This window comes from Rhipicephalus sanguineus, chromosome 9 (assembly GCF_013339695.2).
Source record: "Rhipicephalus sanguineus isolate Rsan-2018 chromosome 9, BIME_Rsan_1.4, whole genome shotgun sequence".
NCBI classification, from domain to species: Eukaryota; Metazoa; Arthropoda; class Arachnida; order Ixodida; family Ixodidae; genus Rhipicephalus; species Rhipicephalus sanguineus.
The window spans coordinates 44967513-44992747 of NC_051184.2; positions in this window are offsets into that span (position 1 = coordinate 44967513).

Sequence of the window (25235 nt, forward strand, 5' to 3'; positions counted from 1 at the left end):
CCACAGGGAAAACAAGTCATGGCATGGGATAACCGAGCCCACGCGATGCCAGTGGCTGAGGAACTACTCACAATGCCACCATGGGAAGTGCCGCTAGGTACTCGGAGGAAACAACGTCCTATCGCCAGACGTGATGTCAAAGCCAGAAAACTACTTGAGAAGAAACTGGAACAGAGCAGACCTCCGAACACCATTGACATCTACACCGACGCCACAATCAGCAATGAAAGAGCCAGCATGGCCTGGGTTTGCACGTCTGCACCACAACACAATGGCTTTCACAGTTGTCAGCTTCCCGGGGCCGCAACTCTGCACGCCGAGTTATTGGCAATATGGGGAGCCGTCAATACTATTCCCCTCGATTTGGGAGGCATCAATAGTAAAAAAATTCACTATCGCATCCTCACAGATTCGTACGAAGCGGTAACTGAACTAACGGCGCCAACGACTGAAGATGCTGTAGCCAACGATACCAGAAGAAAGCTAAAAAGAATTCAAGACATCGGGACAAATGTTGAAATTCTCTGGATACCGGGGCACACTGGCACGGACGGGGGAAACGCAGCCGCTCATGCGGTCGCCGCTCAAGCGGGTGGGCTTGATCACATATACAATTCCCCACACCCCAGTTCCTCGCCAAACCCGGAAGACCAAAATCCCTATATTAAGATCTGGGCAGAAGGCTCTCCTAGCAGAGCACTGATGCATTACATTCGCACTAAAATGAAAGCAGACAGCAAAAACCGACTATTAGAAGCTACACCGATGCGCATACTAAATGACAAGGGTGGGTATACTCGTCAACAAGAAATCTTCTTAAACAAAGTTATGGCTAACTCTGCATACACACCACACATACTAGACAAATGGCAGCAAGCTACCCGACCTTCGAGTGAAAATATTTCTACGCGATGCACACACTGTCAGAGGCTGTGCCGAGCAGATTTAGAACATCTCATTTGGACATGCGCAGCTTTCTCAAAAGGCAGACGCCACATTGAACACCTGCTGCACGCCGACATGACAGCCCTACGTAACTTAATACAGTCAGACCATGAAGCCCAAAAAGCTCTCGCAAGATACGGTAGTCAAATGGCCTGTTTCGAGTGGTGTAGGAGAGGTCGACTGATTCGTGCGAGGACGTGACGTGAAGATGTTCATCACCCTTTAATCCCCTTACCCCTTTCCCACCTTATCCCCAACAGCGACCAAGAGTCGTCCTTTTATTTCAATAAAGGTCACATTCATTCATTCATTCGCCGACAATAGGCACAAACCGCTCACAACTAAGCGCCGCTGTGGCCGCCGACCGCCTCTCCTCACTAACGCGGCGACGGTGCTGCCACCTGTAGGTCGATCTCGCGGCCAATAGGTATAATGTTTCTTTTGGTAGGTTGTGGTCCTTTTTGGGGAATGAATTCGTAGCAGATACTTAATCGGCACCATTCCAAGTATTTTCTTTATTTCATAGTCGTTTGCTTAAAGGATAGAATGAAAGCTTAATCTGTTTTTGTAGTGCATTTTACTGTGCAGGTTACAGGTACAAATATTTTCGATAGGCAGCCGCACTCTGAAATGTAACCAGACCCTCAACAGAAGCTTTTCAGGATGACTTAAGAAAGGCGTGCTTATTTACATTTGACTCCATCGACATTTCCCGGTCTCACGAGGTTTTCATCCGCTACCTATTCAAGGGCATCTTTTACTGACCAGTATAAGGCAAAGTTATGAGCCAACTTGACGACGCATACTTGGGAACTTGAGGAGGCAGGACACGTGTTCGCCAAATGCTCGACAACACAGGTAGTAGCAGTGACCAACTGATCTAAGTGTATAGGCTTCCCAAGCAACGCTTAGCGGCGCTGCTGCTCTTGACAGGCAGCGCCATCTCTGGCAGAAAAAGAGAAACTGGGGCGTGATCAGCGAGCGTTTTCCCTTCTCGCCACCGCGTCGCCGCTCGCTTCCGTGCACGTGCAGAGCTCTCGCGATGCACTTGCGGCGTCTCACAATGTACCGCGTGCAGTGCGGCTTCAAAAGGATCTTCAAGCTTGACTGGCACTTCCGCAAAGCGAACTTGATAAAATGAGGAAGGCTCGTCAATCACGTTAACGGTGAAGAGCAGACGATCGACGACAACCACGCCCGACTCAAAGCGAAATGCATTTCCCAAGTCGCGATTACACCGTGTAGGACGTATACCTCGAGGTAAGTCTCATTCTGTCACGTTAAAGATGAATAATGGTCCACATGCACTCCGAAATGAAGCCGTACACGCTATCGATGTTCTGCGGCGTGGACTACGAATCATATGATTGTTGTTTTGATATGGCATGCTTACAGTAGCAGCCGTGTACTTTCGTGAACAAACGTTTGCGGCGTGCGAAAAAAAGATTATACGGCCATGGCACTGCTTCCTGAGAATGTTAGAGTCAAGTCCTCCGTGCCGCTGGAGAATCACCCGCCGATTAAGACGCGAGGCAGCTAGCGGAGCTTCAACCACTGTGAAGCAAGATGAACTGCTCGCCTCGTTTTTTTCGGCTCTCGCGTCATGCTTGCAGTCTCTTTTTATGATACCGACTTGACAGGCGTATAAAACCTGTTGCGTGAACGCGGCTAGAAAATCGCACAGTCAGAAGGTGGTTAATTCAAGGTTGCAATTGCAAAGCATGTATGAAGTGCCAGTTATATTTAGCGGCTTAAATATATATCACCCCAATAAAGTGACAAAAACAAAGCAAACCTGCAGAACGATGTCAAAGCTTGCTGAAAATGCACAGACGTACGTTCCGGCGTGATAAAGCAGCCTTCCCGACGCGTGAAATGCAGGCGCCGAACTTCTGACAATGTGCGGAGTTCAGTTGAATTCAACCAACCGCGCAACGCTAACGGTATAACGCGAATGTGAACGTTCAACAACGACGGGTAGGTCTCACGAGCACGGGGAATCAAAACACAAAGTTGCTTCACCTACAACCGTAACTGGACTTTAACAATGCGAGAAGACAGCGAGTAATCATTACTGTAGTCGCTGCGTGCATGCGCCCCGTTACTTACCGATTCAGGTAGTCGGAACGAACGAAAGCGATGAACTCAGACAGCCAAAATAGAAGGCGAGACAGCGCTGTCAGCTATCCACGCTTGCCGCCTTTATTTCTCGTGCGACACGCCCGGGAACCGATACAGTTTAACACGTGAATCGTGTGCCTTGTCTGCACTGTTGTGGCTGGCCACTAAACCGCGATACTTCGGACCACGCTTGCGCTTCCGCGGGGTCGCTTCTGCCATCTTGGAAATGCGCAGCTTCGCACAGCAAGCCTCTCGGTTCAACGTGCCGAGCTGATGGCCCCACAGTTACCCGCACCGAGAGAAGAACGCGAGCGCACGTGCGCTACCGCTACCGTGAAAGGGGCTGAGTCGGCCGCGCGACGGTTCAGAGTTTTCCGACAGAGCCGCAGCGCGGCTGGCGGAAAACTCTGTCGTCGCGCCGCAAACTTGAGCTTGGGTTCCCTATTCGCCTTTTCGGTCGGTTTCAAGATTGCGATAGCAGCAGCAGGTGTTGCACCCAAGAAACTTCCGGTCACTTCAATTATCACTCTCTAACACCGAAGCAGAAAGCATGCTTTTGAAGTTGTGCCAGAATAAGGAAAGACTCTTTTTCCGCTTTCAGGTAAAAAGAAGGCGCTGAAAGTGAAGGACTAACTCTTATAATGTTGTGTGTGCAGCTCAGTAAAATATTTTATAAAATATTTGGCCAGACACAGGGAGAAAAGTGTTGAAAATGTGCCGGTTACTCGCTAAGGCTTTTGTTCCTCGACACCGCTACTCGGCTACTCCGACGCACAAAACCGGAAGTCGTCCAGCAGCTTTGTTTGTAAACAGCGAAAGGGTCTATACGCGTAATGGAGTTTTAAAGGGCCCCTAAACCACCCAGAGGTCAAAATTTAGTTGTGGCGTTGCAGTTGTGCACGAGACTACAGCGAACGCTGGCGGAGTTGCACGCGCTTTCTTGTTTCGCTCTTTCCTTCGCTAGGCTGCGTTCGTCGGCTCGTCTATCCACCTCTCCGAGTGCCCTTCGCCAGCGTCCGAGATCGAAACGCATGAAGCGCGCACATCTGCTAGCAGAAAACAGGCTCTTGTTCGCCCACTGACAGCGTCTCCAGCTCGGGACGTCACCTAATAATACAGGTGACGTCACGGCGGCTGTTGTCGACAGAGCAAAGGCACGGAGAGGAGCAGGCGAGCGTCTGTTTGGTTCAGTGGCCCTTTAAAGCGTCATGTTAAAGGGCCCCTAAACCACCAACAGACACTCGCGTGCGCCACTGATAGCAGATGCGCGCGCTCCTTGCGTTTTACCACGGACGCTGAGGGAGGGCATTCGGAGAGGTGCACAGACGATCGCGTTCGCTTAAGACTCGTGCACAACAACAACGCCACAACTAAACTTCGACCTCTCGGTGGTTTAGGGGCCCTTTAACAATTGAAGGCAAACGGCATCTTTCTATGCAATCAAGCATACAGCATAGAGCACAGTATTGAACGTTTAAATAAAGCTGCAAAGCAAGAGCCAAAACCGCGTGATGGATGATAACGCGTTTGTGAACAATGGGAACCTCCTTTTACGCGTTCCCGGTAACGATTAGGTTGCAGCTGCTTTGCACTTCACACGAGGGTTTCGAATGACGTCAAACGGTACTTAATTCTCCCTGCGTTTGTTTCGTGCTTCCATATATAACAGGCAGAGCCATCTAGCGACTCATTCAACAAATTCGTCTTGCTAGCAATGGCCGCGGAACCAATGACGGTCTACTACAAAGCGATTATGACGATCATTACTCTAAAGTAACATTAAAACGTTGTTTTTCCTACGGCTAACTACTTGACGCGGGTATTGTACCCGTGTCAAGATAGCAAGTGCATTTACGGAGGGTACGCTTCGGATCCCCTGCACTTCAGAGTACGCGGTGCTAAACGGGAAAATAGAGCGCACTTGTATCTTTTGGTATTCTGCTGAGCAAAGATGAAAGGGCGACAGAAGGTGAGCGCGACAGAATGCAATTGAAACAGAGAAAAATAATCATAACTCTGTTTTCGTTACGTTGAATTATTGAAAAACAGGGATGTTTCTTTCTCACGGAGAAACGCATGTGTCTGTCACACAAGCATTGCAAGTGTTGACCCGAGACGCAGCACCGGAGTTATAATCTTCTGCAAGTAACAATCCGCTCAAGTCGTTTAGATTTGGTATCACTGTCGCTTCGTTAAAATCTCCAGTACCCTTTCGGCACTGTAAGTCCTGTTTGCCTCACCTGCCACATTAGAAGCAGTGGTCCGCCCAAGGATTCGGATCAACAACTCATTATACCAGCGCAATTATGGTGAAGTAGCCGTCGGAGAGAGAACTGCGCTGTACGATTGAAGAAAAACAACTTTGTCGACCAAGCACACGCTTCAGCTCCGTGGGCAAGGTTACGGCAGCACAGCGGCACAAGGTTACACCTTTGCAATTTTATCAACGGAGCTGTTTAAGCTTGGCAAAGCTCCGGGATCGTCCGTGCAAAATGATTGAGCGAGCAAGGCCCACGTTATAGGGGGTGAGCCGAGCCTAGCTCGTAAAGGCACGTAAAGTAAAGCGCATAGTATATAGTATAGCAAGGAGATGCGAAAGGCAAGTGAGGAGGAGCAGGAGTGACGTGTAAGTGGAGAGGAAGGAAAGGAGGAGGGGTAGACGGTAAAGCGGGTAGGCTTGGTGCCCCCTTTTGATTATTAGGGGAGGAAGGGAAACGCCTCCCCTCATCCCCCCTCGTGCGCACGCCTATGATCGCAGCATGAAAGTAAACAAAACAGAAATACTCAGCGTCGAGAAATTACACGGACTGCTGTCAAGACAAGTCTAAAGGCGCAGAAGTGCATCGGGGTTGAAACAGTGCGACCTCATTCCGGTGTCAGTTTAGACAGATAAGGTGTTTACCGTGGTGTAGCGACTAGGGGAATCAAACTCTGCAGATAACTATTTGGTTGGGAGAGTGCGTTAGTTTGTTAGAAATGTAAAACATTTCACACACGTAACACCTATTATTACCCTCACTTGGACAAAATGCTCTGTGTGACGTAAAATTCTATTGGAGGAATATGAAATACACAATACTGTATAAAACACAACTCATCAATGGGTACCCTTTTATTCTTTTTTAGGAAAGTTTTCTTTCGTTTATGAGCACTTCATTTGGCATACGCGTTATTTATGGTCGATTTGTGTTAAACAGGGGAGTAGTTAAAGAAATAAACGGGTGCAATGAGTTTACGTAAAGGTACAATCTCCTAGTTACGAACAATATGCTAGCTAACGTGTCGCAAAAAATGGCCAAGTCTGCGCGGAAAAGCGCAGCACAGTCACAGCGAAAGATCGAAGAGTGGCCTTTCTAGAGCCGGTTATAAACTCTCTTGTGGCTACTAATACAAGTACACTAGCAACGTACCCACTACGCCACAAATCATAATTTTTGTAAAGTTCGGAAGCACCCACCACGACATTACTCGTCAGTCTGCGGGGAAGCGAAGTACCATCTGTAAGGCATTATGTGCAGTTTCTTGATGCGACGCCTGATGACGATGAAGAATTACGACTGAGCCTTTTGTAATGGGTTGGAAGCTTTAAAGGACCCACTAGTTACGTAATTCGCATTGTGTGACGCCCTGTCGTTATTTCACTCTCCCACCACGCTTTATAACATACGCTAACACGAGAAAGAGATGGAGAGAGGAAATTAACTTTATTGAAACCCTGAGGAAATGGATCATGGGAGCCTTATGGGCTTCCTTGGCAACCAACAGAAGTGCACTTGCGAGGAACCCACTAAGCTATAAATCATCATAATTGTTGTGAAGTAGGGAAGCAGCCAATATGCAATTTTTCGTCATTCTGCGGAGAACCGTGGTACTTGCTAAACACCTGTGAGGAATTATGTGCACTTTGTTGATGCAGTGGCTGATGACGATTAAGAATTATTGCAGAGCTTTTTGTAATGGGCTGGAAGCATTCAACAACCCACTCGTTGCGCAATTCGCATTGTTTGACGCCTAGTTACAGAATTTGCGTTGTGTGACGCTTGGTTGTTATATTACTCTTCTACCACGCTACATAACATACGTTAATATGGTTCCTTCCCGACAGGAAGCCTGTATAAGGTCTTTTTGCAAAGACTTTTCAAGCACCGGCATAGCTCTGAGGTAGAGTACTGGGCTCCCACGCAGAAGGCCCAGGTTCGAACCTTTCTCCATCCTGCAAATTTTTTTCTTATTTAGTTTTTTCTTCTTATTTCGAGCGATAGTGGTTACGGACACCGGCGGCGGCGGCGACGGACAACTACGGCGCCAAAAACGGCCCTTGTTGTGATCTCATAACAGCATTCGCTGTAAAAAACTCACAGGGTGCCTCATGCACTCACTTATGACGACTCGAAGGCGAAAGCCATCTTCTTTTTACGCTCAGCCGATGTATTGACGCGTCCCCGCCACCCTTCGAAAGCATTTTGCACCTAAGGTGGTTTTCCATTGCCTCCAACATTGCCTCCAAGATTGGAGGCACTTCACCTGGTTTTGCATTGCCTCCGTGGTCGGGCCACCTTTCAACAAGCTACGATGCGATGCGATGACGTAATCATGTGACGTTGCGTCACGTGGCGTCATAATAACAAATTTTGGCGATCTGTGACGGCATATCGTAGTGTTATGTCGCGATTTTAATTTTTTGTATCACTCGTCCACGACGCCGACGGTCAAATGTCGCGTTTGATGAGGCCTTTAGAGCTTTCGCCATAAAAAAAAAAAAAGATCACACCATCTCCCGCTAAAGGGGACCATGAGACGATGCGAAGCAGCGTTTCGGCATGTAGAGCCCGCGTTTAAAGGGGGAGGGGAGAGGGGAAGTGGGGAAGGCGAGAGGGGGAGGGGGAAGGCGAGAGGTCGGGGAAGTGGAGAGGGTGGGGGGATGGGTGATGGGAAGTGGAGAGGGGGAGGGGAGAGGAGGTGTGCGGAGAAGGCTTGCGCATGCGCATTCAGGATGGTAACGCCGCACACCACCACCACCGGATTGAACTCCGCTATAAGATGCTTCACATCTAAACAGAACCTTGAACAACCTTCAAAGGCGATTCATCGTGGATTTTCCATTCGTTCATTCATTGCTTTGGGTATCAGTGCTTCTTTTGGTATATTCTGGCCCTCTTTAGCTGACGAATTCGCAGCAGATATTTAATCGCCATCATTGCAAACATTTGTTTATCTAGTCGCTTGCCTAAAGGATAAAACGGAAACCTAATTTGTTTTTGCAGTACATTTCATTGTGCAGGTTACAAGCGTAGTTATTGTGCATAGGCAGCCGAACTCTGAGGTATCACCAGATAGAACACGGATGATTTTCAGGATGACTTAATGTAGGTGTGAGTTTAGTTATTTGGCTGCATTGACACTTAGGTTTGGTAATTTTAGCGTCCGTAGATGTCGCATATGTGGGAACTTTCGGCGGCAGGACCAAAGAGGATGGTTTAAAGGGCTTCTCATCAAGTTTGACAATTTTGAGCTTACGAGCGCAACGCATACACTGGGCGTTCACGCGCCGCGGAAATGAGTCAAATTTCAAGCTAAACGCTGCTTGCTCTTCTTCTCGCGGGTGCCCTCTACGCAGGCGACTGTGCTCTGACGTCGCCAACACTAGCACGTGACAGTGCAATAATTATTGCAGGTACGACAGATCTCTGTCGAATATATTCACATTTAAATAGTTATTTGACACGACGTGTAGTTTGTGCAATTTGTTGATTGAATGGATGAACTAAACTTGAGAGCAATAATAAAAATAGAAACAGAATGTGCGTGCTTTCTTTTTTAATTTTTACTGCGAATCGCAGCGAGATGCGAGACTAATCTACCTCCGTTTCGCATGCGTTCGTGTTGTCGCGCTTTGCGCATCGTGCAGACGCCACTCCTTACAATGAAACGGATTTTCTACCACGTTCCAGTGCTCATTGGGCTCATTTATACTCCCGCGTCTAACTAGATGTTCATGCTGCACACAGCTAGTCTCGCATCCATACAAACTTCTCAGCTTTCGTGCTCAGTTATAGGTTGAAAACCAAGTGATCGGCGAGGGCGCATTCTGCATAACTTGCAGAGATGAAGCGCCAAGAACGCCGCCAGAACACCGCTCGCGTCTCGGGGGCTGGGGATGGTTCGGGCACGTCATGCGCTCGTGCCATTGTGTGCGCATGACCTTTTCATGCGTATGCGTCATGTGATCCTCCCGCTCGCGTGCCGAAGAGGGCGGGGAAGGGATACGGCTTGCGAAGGCTACACGGGGCGAGCGGCAAGGGTTTCAAGCTCGCCTCCTCCCATCACGCTTTCGCGCCGCCTCAAAAGTCTTGTGGCATACCTCTTGTGGCAAAGTTATTGTGGCATAATGCTCTGTATTGGGTGCGCAACAACTTCCAGTGTCTAACTAAAATTCGTTATGTTACCTGGCGAGGGGCGCTTTAAAATCAGCCCGGTTGCTAAGCGGTATGTACGAGCATGCGAATCGAAACCTTCGCGCAAGTCAAATAAGATGATCAAAAGTTTGATAAAGGGACCGACCTAAAATAATAACATTCACTTTATGAATAATTAGCAGGGCTGGGCAAAGATACTTTGAAATTGTGTCGCGGTACGATACAAGATACTCGGGCATCGAGTATTTGAGATACAGATACGAGATACTACCGCAGTAATTGTATCCAATACGATACTTTCCAAATGTATCCTAAGATACGTTCGATGCATTCGCAAATTTGTTATTATAGATCAATATTGTAGCAGCGAACGCGTATGCACCAAAATAATTGTTTTGAATTTTTAAATGCGAAGCATTTTTTGGCGAACTTCTGCGAGTTTGAGCGTATCTATCTATCTATCTATCTATCTATCTATCTATCTATCTATCTATCTATCTATCTATCTATCTATCTATCTATCTATCTATCTATCTATCTATCTATCTATCTATCTGTCTGTCTGTCTGTCTGTCTGTCTGTCTGTCTGTCTGTCTGTCTGTCTGTCTGTCTGTCTGTCTGTCTGTCTGTCTGTCTGTCTGTCTGTCTGTCTGTCTGTCTGTCTGTCTGTCTGTCTGTCTGTCTATCTATCTATCTATCTATCTATCTATCTATCTATCTATCTATCTATCTATCTATCTATCTATCTATCTATCTATCTATCTATCTATCTATCTATCTAGCCGCCTACGACTTTGTGCTCTCCTGGCCGTTTCGTTAATCGGATGTATACCAAAATTGGTGTGGAATAACATGACCGTATTACGAACATAAATGACAAGTCATAACATGAAAATCATGACATGCATGTCATTAACAGCATGATTTACATTCCACGGCCTTGGGGCTCTTGCGGCCATTCCGTTAATTTCATATATACCAAAACTGGTATGACGTGACAAGAGTTCATGGCGAACATAATGACAGGTCCTAACGTGCAAATCATAACACACATGTCATGTGCGGCATGATTTACATGGCATGGTCTTGGGCCGCTCGTGGCCGTTTAAATGAATGGATATATGCGAAAACTGGTATGACAATACATTTCGACATGGCGAACATAACTGACACGTGGTAACATGAAAATCATGACACGCGTGTCATGCACGTCATGATTTACATGCCACGCTCATGACGCACTCGCGGCCGTTTCGCTAGGTTGATATACAACAAAATTGGTATTGCGCGATGTGACTGTATGAAGAACATGAATAACAGGTGGAAACATGAAAACCATGTCATGCATATCATGTATGTCATGATTTACATGTCACGCTCATGGTGCATTCGTGGCCGTTTCGCGGGCTTGATATACACCAGAATTGGTATTGCACGACGCGACTGTATGACGAACGTAAATTAGAGGTGGTAACATGAAAATCATGACATGCGTGTCATGTACGACATGATTTACATGGCACGCTCATGGTGCGCTGGCGGCCGTTTCGCTAGATTGATATGCACCAAAATTCGTATTGCGCGATGTGACTGTATCAAGAACATGAATCACAGGTGGTAACATGAAAACCATGACATGCATGTCATGATTTACATGCCACGCTCATGCTGCATTCGCGGCCGTTTCGCTGGCTTGATATACACAAAAATTGGTATTCGCGACGCGACTGTATGACGAACGTAAATTAGAGGTGTTAACATGAAAATCGTGACAGGCAAGTCATGTGCGACATGATTTACATGCCACGCTCATGATGCGGTCGCGGCCGTTTCGCTCGCTTGATATACACCAAGATTAGCATTGCGCAGCCTGACTGTATGACAAACTTATATGACAGGTGGTAACTTGAAAATTATGATATGCATATCATTTACGGCATGATTTACATGCCACGCTCATTGTCCGATCGCGGCCGTTTCGCTAGCTTGATCTACACCAAAATTGGCATTGCGTGACGCGAATGTATGACGAACATAAATGACAGTGGTAACATGAAAGCCATGAAATCCATGTCATGTATGGCATGATTTACATGCCACGCTCATGGTGGACTCACGGCCATTTCGCTCGTTTGATGTACACCATAATTGGTATTGTGCGATGTGACTGTATGACGAACATCAATGACAGGTCCTAACATGCGAATTATGTTATGCATGTCATGTACGGCATGATTTACATGACACTGTTATGTTGCGCTTCCGGCCGTTGAGTTAACTGGATATATACCAAAATTGGTATGGCACAGGAGTGCGTGATGAATATAAATGACTGGTCATACGTTTCATTTGGCATGGTATATACCATATTGTGCATGCACGTGTGCATGGCAAACATGCGGTATATGGTGAACTAGATGCCATGGCATGAATGCTTTCATTTGGCTCAAAAATAAAGAAAACGATGTGTGCAGCTCTTTGCTGGCTGCTTCGCATTACATCGATTCCCACAGTGCGTGGGATCTGCCGGATTTTTTTAACTGCGACTATTGTTGTTTTATTTGAATGAAATGTCTGTGAGTATCTCAAAATCCTTTTATTTCTTGCTCAAAGTAAATCTGTTTCATTCAGATTCAGCTTATTGGGGTTGTTTTAGGTGCTTAACATGAGAGCTCTTTATACACTGCGCTGTGAGTGGTGATTGCTTGTGGTAAGTGATGGGAGTCGCTTCTCTGCTTACCGACCAGCTAGTGGGTAGCGATCGAGTTACGAGATCTTCGACAAGAACATCACCTTGTCGGTAAACGTACTACCGTTTACGCAATACCGAATCACCGCGAATTCAGCAGCATCAACACTGGTAGCGACATCTCTTATGGTGCATCGTGTTTATGTAGATGACGTGAATCTGCAACGACTTTTCGCATTGTACGCATCTGCTGGTGCAAAGCGTTCGTTAGCGACATACGCACTAACGTGCAATCTTTTGTCAGTTTTTCTCCTACGAGAGAACATGTGCAACCCAGAACCGTATGAGGCGTATTGTACAGCTGCACAAAAGCGTCGTAGGCAACCGACGATATACACAGGGTTGCAATTTATAGGTCCGATCACCTGGTGATTACTAACATTAAAAACAAAAATAGGGAGGCCTAAAACAGGAAAACACATATCTAAGTAAAATATAAACGCTGTTCCGTGTCAAACAATCACGTGGAATATGCATTAATCTTTGATAGCTGTCGCATTAAGCATGAAGTAACAGGAACTCATACGCTAAGGTAAGACAATAACAAAATTCAGTGCCTATGGTAAAGAGCCTAAGACGGCTCGTTGGGACGCTCATGGGAAAAACTGAGGATTCAGTATAGCAACGGTTCTTCAAAACCCTTCGTAAGACATTTAGAATGTCTCCTAATAATTTCCATTATTATAATGCAAAATCAATTTCGCTTTTTTAATAAGTAGTGAACAGAATTTTTCTTATACTCCAGGCACGCTCAGGTTATTAAATGCGAAGCATTTCTTAGCGAACCTTTGGCACTTTGAGCGTTTCTTTCTTTCTTTCTTTCTATCTATCTATCTATCTATCTATCTATCTATCTATCTATCTATCTATCTATCTATCTATCTATCTATCTATCTATCTATCTATCTATCTATCTATCTATCTATCTATCTATCTATCTATCTATCTATCTATCTATCTATCTATCTATCTATCTATCTATCTATCTATCTATCTATCTATCTATCTATCTAGCCGCCTACGTCTGGATGCTCTCATGATCGCCTCCTTAACTTGGTGTAGACTAAAACTGGCATGAGAGGGTAAGAGGATTTGACGAATATGGCTGTCGGGTCATGACATGAAAAACATGAAAATCCTGTCGTGCACGTTATCAAACCATTTCCTCCAGGCACGTGTGACACATACCCGTTTACCACGGACTGCGCTGTACGGGTATGCGCCACAGGTGAATGACAGTTTATGCCTACCCAGGAACAGCGAGAACAGACATTGGTAATTTAAATGAGAGAGCGTTAAGAAAAAACAAACATCGGCATGGCTGACCCGACGATTGGAAAGAGTAAGAATTAGGAGCCCAGCAGGAATCGAACCCAATCATTCTGCGTGTCAATCAGGTATTCTACCACAGAGCCACGCCAGGTCTATAAACTGGTTTGGAAAAACAGCCTATGCAGGCGTAATGTCGGTGCAACGTCAATTATGTTTGTGGTGCTGGCTATCTAGTTTTACAAGAAAGCAATATATATAGCAGTCTTTTATAGCAGTCTAATAAACATTACATTTGTATTCCTATGGTTCAGCGAGCTATATTGAAGCATTGCTCGACCCTGGCGGAATACATTAACGACAGTTACGTGTGATATTCACATGATTGCACCATAAAGTGCTCTTAGTTTTAATAATGCTGACGTGACTCTCACGTGAGGGCTGATGTTACGTCACACCATAAGTTACCCTTTAAACGCCAGTGTTGTCGACGTGCCTAGTAAGCCCACGATGTGCACACAGCTACTACACTTACGAAAACACGTCGATGCACCTCGTAACGCTTGGCTCAAAGCCATAGAGTACAGTATAGAAGTACTTGCTGACTGCTTCGCATGAAATCGATTCCCACAACGCGTAGGATCTACCAAATTTTTATATATTCGTCCTTACCATGGCCTTGACATAACAGTAAACTCAAGTGGAATGCAGATACCTAAAGAGCAGTCGAAATGACGCAGACAGTTAAAAGTAGCAATAAAGCCGGAAGGTTATTTTGGCAGCGCGTTACAAGAGATTTCGCAGAAAAAGACCAGAGAGAAAGAATACGGACACCTAGGCAATCTACGGAATGCAAAAGTATGACAGCTAAGAGAGCATTTATTTTGCTAACAATAAAATTATGATTTTAGAAACTCTTTAAATGAAGGTAGCAGGAAGAAAAACGTCCCTTAACCCAAGGTATCTCCTGTTGTGTAAAATGGGTATTCTATTAGATTTAGCATCGCTATACCGGTGTTGCTATAGTTGTTCGAATCTGATTTGCATATGGGTAAACCTCCTACTGTCTAAATCAAGCTTAAATCCAGAATATCCTTCAAATCACTGGTGTGTGAAAGCCATGAAACGCAAAGTAGCCATATTCTTACATTCTTCAGACTTCGTAACGAAGCACCACGCAAGAGCAACTTTGATAACCACATCATAGTAACATCAGAATTTGCGCAATAGAAGCCCACGCAATGGAATACGCGGCACAGTACAGTAGCTAAGAGTCAAGTGCCATGGCACTGGCGCAGCTAAAAAAAAAGAAATAACAAATGGTTAGCTGGGCGCCGACGTTCACGCGCTTGAATTTTTCGAAACGGCGTGAGTGCCACCACTAGACTCTGCTCCACCACTAGGGACGCTGCAGACCTCATCGCTTGCCCTCGCTGGAGGACCCTGGCGGAGATAAGAAGAATGTCACTGGCTTTTGTCGTATTCAGGTGGCTCAGTGACGCAGTATCAGCTTTAAAAGCGGTGTTCAGCCAAGATTAATTGTTTGACTCGGTGGTGTTGCGATCGATGTATCGTGTATCTTAAGATACACAATACATTCTTTAATGTATCGGAAATACAGATACTCATACACATCTTGCGAGACGTATCGCGATACAGATACAAGATACTCAAAGAGTATCTAAGATAGTATCTAAGATACATGTATCTTGGATACTGACCAGCACTGATAATTAGTACGGTAACTGTGGGTTGGGAAATGAAATAAATTATTCTGGGAATTGGAAACAACATGTGAAGGAACGTGATTCGATCGGATCAATGGATGCACGCAGAACGAATTGTTGCAGTTGAGGAAGAGGAATGCTGTAATAATCAAATGCAATGGTCCACCGACTCTTGTCTCGTCATTCAATGGTGGTCTCAATGTCATGACGGCCGAGCATTCTCTCGCAGTGGTGTACAATTGAACCTCGTAATAACGAAGTAGCACATGGGTCTATAAATCAGAACGTTATATTCGTTATTCGTTGTAACAGTATATACAACAATCGGCAATAGTTTGCAATAACCGATTGAGACGTGCACCTCGCGGGTATCGATCCAGGAGCCGCGTCGGTATTCGTGTGACTTCTTGTACCACACACTGGCTTTTCGCCGAGGGACCCTTTTTATAGGCTTTTGCTTTAATAAGTTTGGAGAGACCAACAGTTAGCGCAGACAGCCTTGGAATGCGATACTCTACGTGAAGTTATTAAGGCGAAAGCTTTAGTTGCCTCATCAAACACGAAAATTGACCGGCGTCCCGCGTCGGCGTCTGCCGTCGGCGGCGTCCGCACGAGTGATGCAAAAAATCACGACATGGGATGACGTCACTTTTTCCTCTCAGCCGATGTACTGATGCTGCCCTGCCACCCTTCGAAAGCCTACTGCCCCTAACGTGGTTTTGCATTGCCCCCAAGATCGGAGGCACCTCATCTGGTTTTGCATTGCCTCCGTGATCGGACCACCTTTCACCAAGCTACGATGCGATGCGATGACGTAGTCATGTGACGTTTCATCACGTGGCGTCACACTAAGAAAAAATCCAGTATTTGGGGAGTACTTCGGCCACAAAACAATAATCGTTATACGGCTTGTTCGCGTTTCCTTTCTTGAAAACCCGGCTCTTGACACTGCCCTGTCAAGAACACTATGTCACACTGAGAACGCGCGCGCCGTTCGTGACCGGGAAGTACCAGGACCGCGGTGACAACGCGAGGAAAGTACGCGCGGTGGATGACGGTTACTGTTGTGTAGCAGAAATACTCCCCAAATAATTGACTTTTTCATAGAGTGCATAATAACGTCACAAATTTTGGCGATCTTTGACGCCATATGGTGCTGTCATTTAGTGATGATGATTTTTTGCATCTCTCGTCCCTGACGCCAACGGTCAAACTTCGCGTTTGATGAGGCATTAAAAAAATCACGCTATATCCACGAAGTGAATGATGATTGAGGAGCTGGCTTGGAGAAGATCAGGAAAAGCCGCGAATCTGCCTTATTATAAGTGCTCTACCATCATATGAAGACGTAACACACGTTGTTATATATATATATATACACAATGTTTCATTAATTTACAATTTTGATGAACTATATACACAATTTACATTTATATACACGTTGATGAAGTGTATATACAGGAAATATCTAAGAGCGTCCGATTCTTCATTGTCGACACTTGCAGACGCAACGCTCCTAATGTTCTTTCAATTTGAAAGCTGCTCTCGAGACGCGCGCGACAAACATGCCCCAAAAATACCTGTCCGACGCTCCCCTGGCTGTCGACCGCGTTCCCCGCTCGCAATGTGAGAATTAAAGGCCAGGCTAGACGGAAGACACGACGCGCGTAGCGTTCCTCTTCGCGTACCACGACTACCACGACGCTTTGAATGGATGGATGCAGGTTACGGGATGGGACTTCGCGCCAGCTTAAGAACCTGGCGAGCGAGCTCCTCAAGCATTTTTGTTATCACGTCGTTTGTCTAAAGGATAAAATGGAAGCCTACTTCGTTTTTTTATTACATTTTATTGTGCATGTTACCAGCACAGCTATAGCGCAAAGGCAGCCGAACTCCGAGATATCACCAGATCGAACACGGAGGATTTTCAGGATGACTTAAGCTAGGTGTGCCATGTGACATTTGGCTCAATTGACGGTCGCAAACAAGTGCAGTCTTCCATGTCACGCCGCATAGGTGCGAAATTTACATGGCAGGATTAAAGAAGATCGTTAAAAAAAATCACAGCATATCCACGGAGTGAATGATGATGAGTGGGCGAAGCTGCGGAGGTTCATCGGTAAACCGTGAATCTTCCGTGAATTCTGCCCAGTACATCATCACCGACGTGAGATCGGGCGCGTTTATACTAAAGGTTCGATCAGTTATGACGACTTGCAGCGCACTTTAATTTTACATGTACGCTGTGAATTTTCATTGTTTAGAAAACCATTGCTTAGAAAACATCTGGCGTCTTTCGTTAAGCAGCTGGCGTCTTTTCGTTTTGCTTTAGAAACACCTGGCGTTCTTTCGTTTTGCTTTTACAAAACATCTGGCGTCTTTTGTTGGTTTATTTCATCAATCAACGGCGTTTTGAACAAAATTTTTATTGTTTAATCACGCACAGGAGAAATCTCACCAGGCACTACCTTGGAGGTAAAGAATGGCTGCTAATGGGAATGAGAGACAGAAGAAGTCGGCTTTTAGCTAACGCTGCGAATTTTTTATTGTTCAACAACGCACAGGAAAAATCTCCCACCGGCACCACCTTGCAGGTCAAAGCGTAAGACTGGTTACATACTACGCTACGAGGGACGAACGGGTGCCGCTATAAGGAGCTTCGCCCCTAAAATTTTGAAGCCCTGTAGGTCTATGGAAGTAGATTAGAGAAATAAATCCAACTCTAATATCGTTCGTGTGTAGATGTTGCTGTAGTTCTAAATGCTGCGCTAAGTGCAGGCCCACTACTGTGAAGCCCGAGGAAGTGCTTAGCACGCGCACCCAGCGATTCCCGTTCGTAGAGTCCATACTGCTTCGTTCACCAAACCGCCCATGACGCCAATGTTTGAGGTAAGCCTGCAGGGTTTGCCCGGCATGAGTATAGAATCTTGTTCGGGAGATCCGCAAACGCGCGCTGCTTTTTGCTGTTCTTTATCGACCTATGGTAATTGAGATACGTGTCTGCAGCGAGGTCCGTCAGGTTACTGCCCCCTTCTTATGTAGCGACGAAGGCGCTGGACAAGCTATGGCGGGTGGAGCAAACGCGCGCTTGGCTACGCTTGGCGAGGCGGTGACGCCCTCTCTTGCGTGGCGCGGGTATCAGCCACACGTTTCGGAATCGTTTTCAACGATATTAAGTTCATTATTGCGATTACTCCTCGGGTATTTTTGCTATATATATTATTTTCGAACTTGTTCGTTTATTTTAACCGGGTCTCGAGCATTGCTAGCCTTGCTTTAGGCCTGTACGACCACTTGTTTGTGAGCGTGATCCCGCCACATGAGATCTACGGATGGACGAGAAGCCGGGCCCCTAAAATGGTACGAACTTAAAATGGACGCACACATGCTAGATGCGAAGTATCTTTGGCGGAGTTCAATCCGGTGGTGGTGGTGTGCGGCGTGACCACCCTTACTATGCGCATACCCTCTCCAATCACCCTCTCCACCCCCCTCTCCACTCTCCCTCTCCCCTCCTCCTCTCCAAGTCTCCTCTCCACATCCCCTCCCCCTCTCCCCTTTCACCCTCTCCACTCTCCCTCTCTCCTCCCCCTTTCCACTCTTCCTCTGAAACGCGGGCTAGACATGCCGAAATTCTCTCCTGCGCAACGCCGTGATGAGCACCAGCGCATGCGCGTCCCCTCCCCCTCTCTCTCCTCTCCTACGCTGGCCCCTCTCGCACGCCTGCCGACTGCGTTCCCCGCTCGCCCTGCGAGAATTAACGGCCAGGATAGAGGGAAGACAAGACGCGCGTAGCGTTCCTCTTCGCGTTCCACGACGCGAGATCGGTAGCATGCCCAAAGAACGCCAGCGGAACGCGATCGTGCAAGTGCTCCGGCTTCGCATCGCCTCATGGTCCCCTTTAGCGGGAAATGGTGTAATGTTTTCGGTAACAATTCGTTTCCAGATGATTGTTCTAGTTGTTAGCGGTTGGGTTAGTTATTTGCGAAAGCTTTCTTTAGATTAGTGTTTAAAGTTGTGTGCTAGAAAATATTTGTCTTCAGCAGTCTTTAGAGGTGCTGTAGCTGAAGCATATTTGTAGGTAGCACAACTCTAAGGAGAATGAGATGATTGCACTAAACGAAATCCACTTTGATAGGCGTCTGAGATTACTAGGTACGATGACTCTTGGGGATGTGAAATGATTATAAAATCGCGAATGCATCACTCATTTATCAACGTTCCATGCAAGGCAATCCGAGTTGGACTGAACACAACTAGCCTCGAAATTTCGAACAATTTTTTTTTCATAGAGGAAAGACAGTTCACTTTCGATCAGTGCGAAGTTAGCTTGTCGGTTGTTTTGTATGGCTAGGTGATGTTTATTCAACTAACGCAGAGGTTCATGGGAAGATGGATGCTTGAAGAGATGAACAATCCCTACACAGGATGTGTCCCTAGGGCCACCGTTTCCAGAAGTCGTTTTGTCTTCATCTTCAAGGCAGCGACTGATTTCCTCAGGTGTGTGTATTTGTACGCTTGGCTCACTCGCCTTGAATCACTAAAGGGGAGGAGAGGCAGTGCGAAAAAAAAAGGCGGGTGTGGGGGTGCGAGGAGGAGTGCTCAGAAAGTAAAGAGAGGAAGTTGATATTAAGGTAGGCTGGCTCGTCAAATTCGGTGAGTAATGGCCAGTGTTGTAGGCGTTACCGAAAAAAAGTAACTAAATACATTACTCGTTACGCTAACAAAAAAGGAACGCGTTACAACCCCACGTTACATCTTAAAAACGGTAAGACGTTACCGTTACAGTTACCCCAAAAAAAGTAACCTACGTTACTTCTACCGTTACTCTATGGTCAGAAATATTATTCACCGCATTTCCACTGTAGGAACCCCAAATAACAGTTTCACAAAGCTGATGTTTATCATTCACGCGAAACTTCTATCACAAACGACAATTTTTGCGCGAAGTACCGATTTAACGAGAATAGGTTGCACAAATGTGTCGTACCATGGCAACAGCAGCGTAGCCAGAAAAGATTTTCGGTTGTGGGGCGTTAAGCCATACTTTACGTATGGTTGTGCTTGTGTTTGTATGTCTGCCTGTACATATACCGTCGAAAATTGAAAGATTACAGGGGGGGGGGGGGTGTTGCAACGCCAGTGCTTGGCAATAGGGGAGTGATCTAAAGTCGCCTGTACAGTTGCAAGTGATGGCTGCTAACCCTGTGGCACATGGTAAATCTATTTTCTCAGTGTGACGATAAACACAAAATTAGATTTTATCATCAACGCTCTCCTTGAAGAAAACACCACGACTCTCAACAAATTTAGAGTAATTCTGACGGTGTGCTTCTACCAACAAGACAGATGATCAAATAATTATAAAGAAATGCTTAAACGGCTTAGTTTCGGAGCAAGAAAAATTTGTAGACATATCCATTTTTTCCTCTTTAAAAATCTGCCTACTTGCCTCAAAAATTGCGAGCGTTTATGTCAAGGTGTTCAAGGTCAGCCTCCTTCGCTGAAAGATTGGGTAACTATAGAAACGTGTACCCGCAGTTGCCGATGGGGCAAGGAAGAAGTTATACGTATATACAATAACCACGTAGCATAGCGGTTTCGCTGGAGTCTACGGTCCAGTCCTGTGCTCTTAAAAACACCTATAACATCCCTGTCGTCTGCGTTCCATTGCAAACAGACACACGGAACGAGCACTGTGGCGAGAATGTTACAGATGAGCCATAGAACCGTCAGTGATGAACACTCACAGCATGTTACCTTCGTCAGGGAATTCTGGCAGTGCGCGAGGTACGTTATATACAGTTCAAAACAAGAAATAATTTTTCATGTGTAGTAGATAAGTGAGAAAGAGCGCTGGCACGATTCCCGCATTACACCGATAAAAACTTTCGTAGTATAATCGCTGCACTTAATCCTTCTTTCAGAAAACCCAGTGCCCCGCTCCCTGGGACCAAAGGACTGCCACAAGACTAACCAAGCAAAGGACACATTCATATTGAGAAAAGAAGCCCTGACCGCGCGCCCGACGTCTTCTGGTGTTGCGTTCTAGAACTGACAAGGACAAATTAGAAACTGTTCGCGCCCACCATTACCACATCTTCGTTAAGAAGTTCGTGACATTGTGCGCATCGAATATGTGTTCAGACCCATTTTTCGACCGTGGCCCAAATCGTCGCGGAACGTCTGTGATAACCCTTCACATCACCGCAGCAATACCCGTATTAGGGCTGGTGCCTGGATAAAGACTATGTCCAAGTTGCAAGATTCGATGTTATCAAATGCGGGCGCAACCAGAGACAGGCAATGACAACGTGGCAGGTAGTGCTGAAGGAAGCGTTTCACCCGTCACACACTATGCTGCGCCTCCAGGAGTGAGTGGAAAGGTCTCAAGCAGGAAACGCACACGCAACAACGATGAAGCTCTCGCCGAAGCTACCAGGAGCAGTAACGATAGCACGAATGCTCAAATCTGTGGCATACCTGATAAAACGACAACTTCAGTCACACTTGCGCAAGAATATTTAGAGATTCTTGAAAATGCCACAGAACATTTCACATGACAAACATACGATCGAACAAATATTCTCTTCTCACACTGGCCCCTCCTTCATGGTCGAGAAAAAAGGTTGCCGAGTACACCAAGTCCGTATTGCTGGGAAAACCAGGGACAAGGAGGAACCTTGTGCTCTCCGTCAGCGAAGATGAACAGACCGCTGGAAGAGAAGACCAAACAAAGCATAACAAGGTTCTACGAAGATGAGCTTATAGCCATGGTCAGAAATATTCGGGTTGTAGAGTTTCCTTTCTTGAAAACCCGGCTCTTGACACTGTCCTGTCAAGAAAGCTATGTCACACTGAGAACTCGCGCGCCGTTCGTGACCGGGAAGTACCGGGTTATAGTATTCGGGTTTGGTCTGCCTCTCGAGTGATGCAACGTTCCGGGAACGCCAACGTTCCCGGAAAGAAAGACGTTATCCGAGGCTAGCAAAAGAGATCGTTACTTGTCAATCTCAAGGAAGCGCACGAAGAATGGAAACTAACGCAAGCCTCAAGTGCGGCCTCTCGAAATTCGCCTTCCTTAGACCCGCGTATTTCTGACTTGCTGGCGGTCCGGGAACACACTCGCTTGCGTCTGCACTTACGAGCAAGATTTAAAATTGATGCTGCAATCAATCGCTGGGCATCCCACAATCGATTGAATGTCTTACCGATATGACTGAGTGCGACATTCACAAGGAGAGCTGCATGACCGGTAATTGCAACAGATGCCCTGGAGAATCAGTGCTGAAATCGTTGATACTAAGTTCTCCTACAGTGGACCCGGATTTGGCTACGACTATTTCGGTGAGTCAATGGGCAAGTGGTGTTCGCTGCCGGTTAGAAACGATGCTTTTCACCACTTAAGACTTCGTGGACCGTCCTCTTGAGATGTAAACGATGTGAAATCTCATCACTTTGTCAGCAAGGTCCAATCTCAACACCTTCGCAATTTTAAGACACCTCTTGTGCCTGCGGAAGCTATAGTAATAATCATAGGCGTGCGCACGGGGCGGGGGCGGGGCATGAGGGCGCGCAATGTCTGCCCCGTACATTGGCTAAGCAAGGAGGGGGACGCTCCGATGTACCTTTGCCCCACCCCCCTTAATGAGGAGCGCTGCGAACGCCTATGGGAATAATAATGAACTTCTCTGAAAACTATAGCTTTCTCGTCCAGAACGCACCACGGTCAGTCCTTTGGGACAACTCGCAGGCAACAGTACATCCGATGGTAGTCTACTCTAACTTGAATGACCCTTCTGATGCACTCTGTGTGCAATCACATTTAATGATATCTGACTGCCTCGACCGTACAAATGCCGCTGTAGCGACATTTCAGCAGATGATTTTGGACGAACTTAAATCAGAAATACCTCTGCTTAAACGTGTACACTACTTCTAAGATGGTGCAGCTTGGCAACATAAAAACAGAAAAAAATCTGCAAACCTCTAACATCACAAAGAAGACTTTCATTTGGATGCAACATGACATTTCTTCGCTACTTCACATGGGAAAAGTGCCTGTGACGGGGTCAGTGAGACTCTGAAGCGGTTGGCTGCCAAGGAAAGCCTGCAAGTGCCTTTCAAAAGACAGATTTCGACACTATTTGAGCTGTACACTTGGGCATGTGAAAGCCTTTCACAGATTAAACCAATGTGGGTGCCCGAGGACGCCGTACTGAAGCGAGAAGAAGAACTGTCGTCCAGGTTTGCCAAAGCTGTGCGCAGTAATGTAACACGTTCTCTGCACTACTTTGAGCCGGTGTCACTTTCAGTACTGAAAGTTGGCTTCACGTCTTCGTCGAGTGCGGTGAACCTTACTGCTGTTAGAGAGAACACACCTGCTCTCCTCCAAAGTTTGCACTCGTCTTGCTCAAGCTCTTCGAGTCATGTAGTTTTTGGCATGAGTGCTCTCAAACGCGGTAGGTGCCCACTTTTCCAGGCAATGAAAAATAAGAAGAAGGAGTCAAGCTACCGTTTCTCAATATGACTTATATTGTTTTTCTCGGAATGAAAACAGGTAACGCCTGGCTGAATAATTTCTCAGGGGGTCGCTTCATTAACTCATGTTCCGTTGCCGTCTTAGCGCACGCGCCTTTGATGCGTAGCTAGGCATTATGTATTTATGCTGCCTGCGTATATAGCACGCAAAGATTTTGAAAAACAATTTCTTACGTTTAAAGTTTACCTTTAGAGACTTCACACATGTTTAGTTCAGAGGTAGAACTGTCTAATGACATATCAGACATATATTTAGCTCTGTCATAAAGGCTTATTTTTTGTTTACTGTAGTGGTGTTTTTTTCTCGTCTGCATCGCTGGTCAGTAAGCGTGGGCTTCTGACGCGCGGTTGCGGTTGCTGAGTGCAGCTTGCGTTGCGTCGGACGAAGGCTGCTGCGGATACTATACTTCAAAAAAATATTTATCACGTCACACAAATACCACCCTTTTGTAACTTCACAGATATTTAACTAAGACGCAGAGCTATCTAATGAAATATCAGCCATATTTTCATTCCGAACACCCAGGTGATTTTTTTGACGTTGAAGGCAAAGAAAGTTGACTTTCAGTTGAAATTTCAGTTGACTTTTTTTTTTCAAAAAAAGAAGTCAACTTGAAATTTTTTTTTTTCGGACAAACTGCTAAAGCTTGATCGCCTAAAATATCGTTCCCTTGTAGTATGTTAAACAGGCTACTACTGCTTGTTTCGTTTACTCTCTTTGAATTGGGATGTTTCTCAAAAAATGAAATATCAAAATTAGCAATTTTATTCCTTTTTCTTGTGTAACAAATGCTAGAAATATTGATATATTTGAAGAATTCATGTTTTTTTTTTCAGTCACGTCGCTTCGTCAGCTTGCCATAAAAACCACTTCATTGACAGCATTACATAATGGACAATTGCAAAAAAAAAATTGTTGTTCGATGCCCTCCAGATCAATCAAAGCAAACCTATAAACTGCCACAAATAAGCGGCAAAAGCTTTGACAACGAAGACAAGCGAGCAGAATGAGTTTTGAGCTTCAGCGAAAACGTGCAAATTTTTTCAGCCGTATTTATGATGGCCGGAAAAAGTTTGGATAATTTGGCATTGAATGACCCAAGAGTTCCCAGTGCGGGCTGTCCTCACGGCGAGTGCAACGCCCAGGCGAATTCGGTGTAGCAAAGGGGCATTGGTATGGCTCATTCTAGCCAGGAGTCGAAAAGTCACTTCAGGATCTGTTTCCCGCCATGTATAGTATAGTACAGCAAGGGGTGCGAAAGAGACAGGTGAGAGGGTAAAAGCCTAGGCAAGCCAGGAGCAGCTAGGTGCCCAGCAGCTCTGCTGTGACCCAGCCTTGGACCACTTAGTGCAAGCTGTGCAAATTCTTTTTTCGTGTTCAAAGGGAAGAGAGGGGCATTCCACTGAATTGCGAATCAGTTGGGCTTCAAGGAAAACGCAAAACGCGCCTTTATATTTCGAATCCCA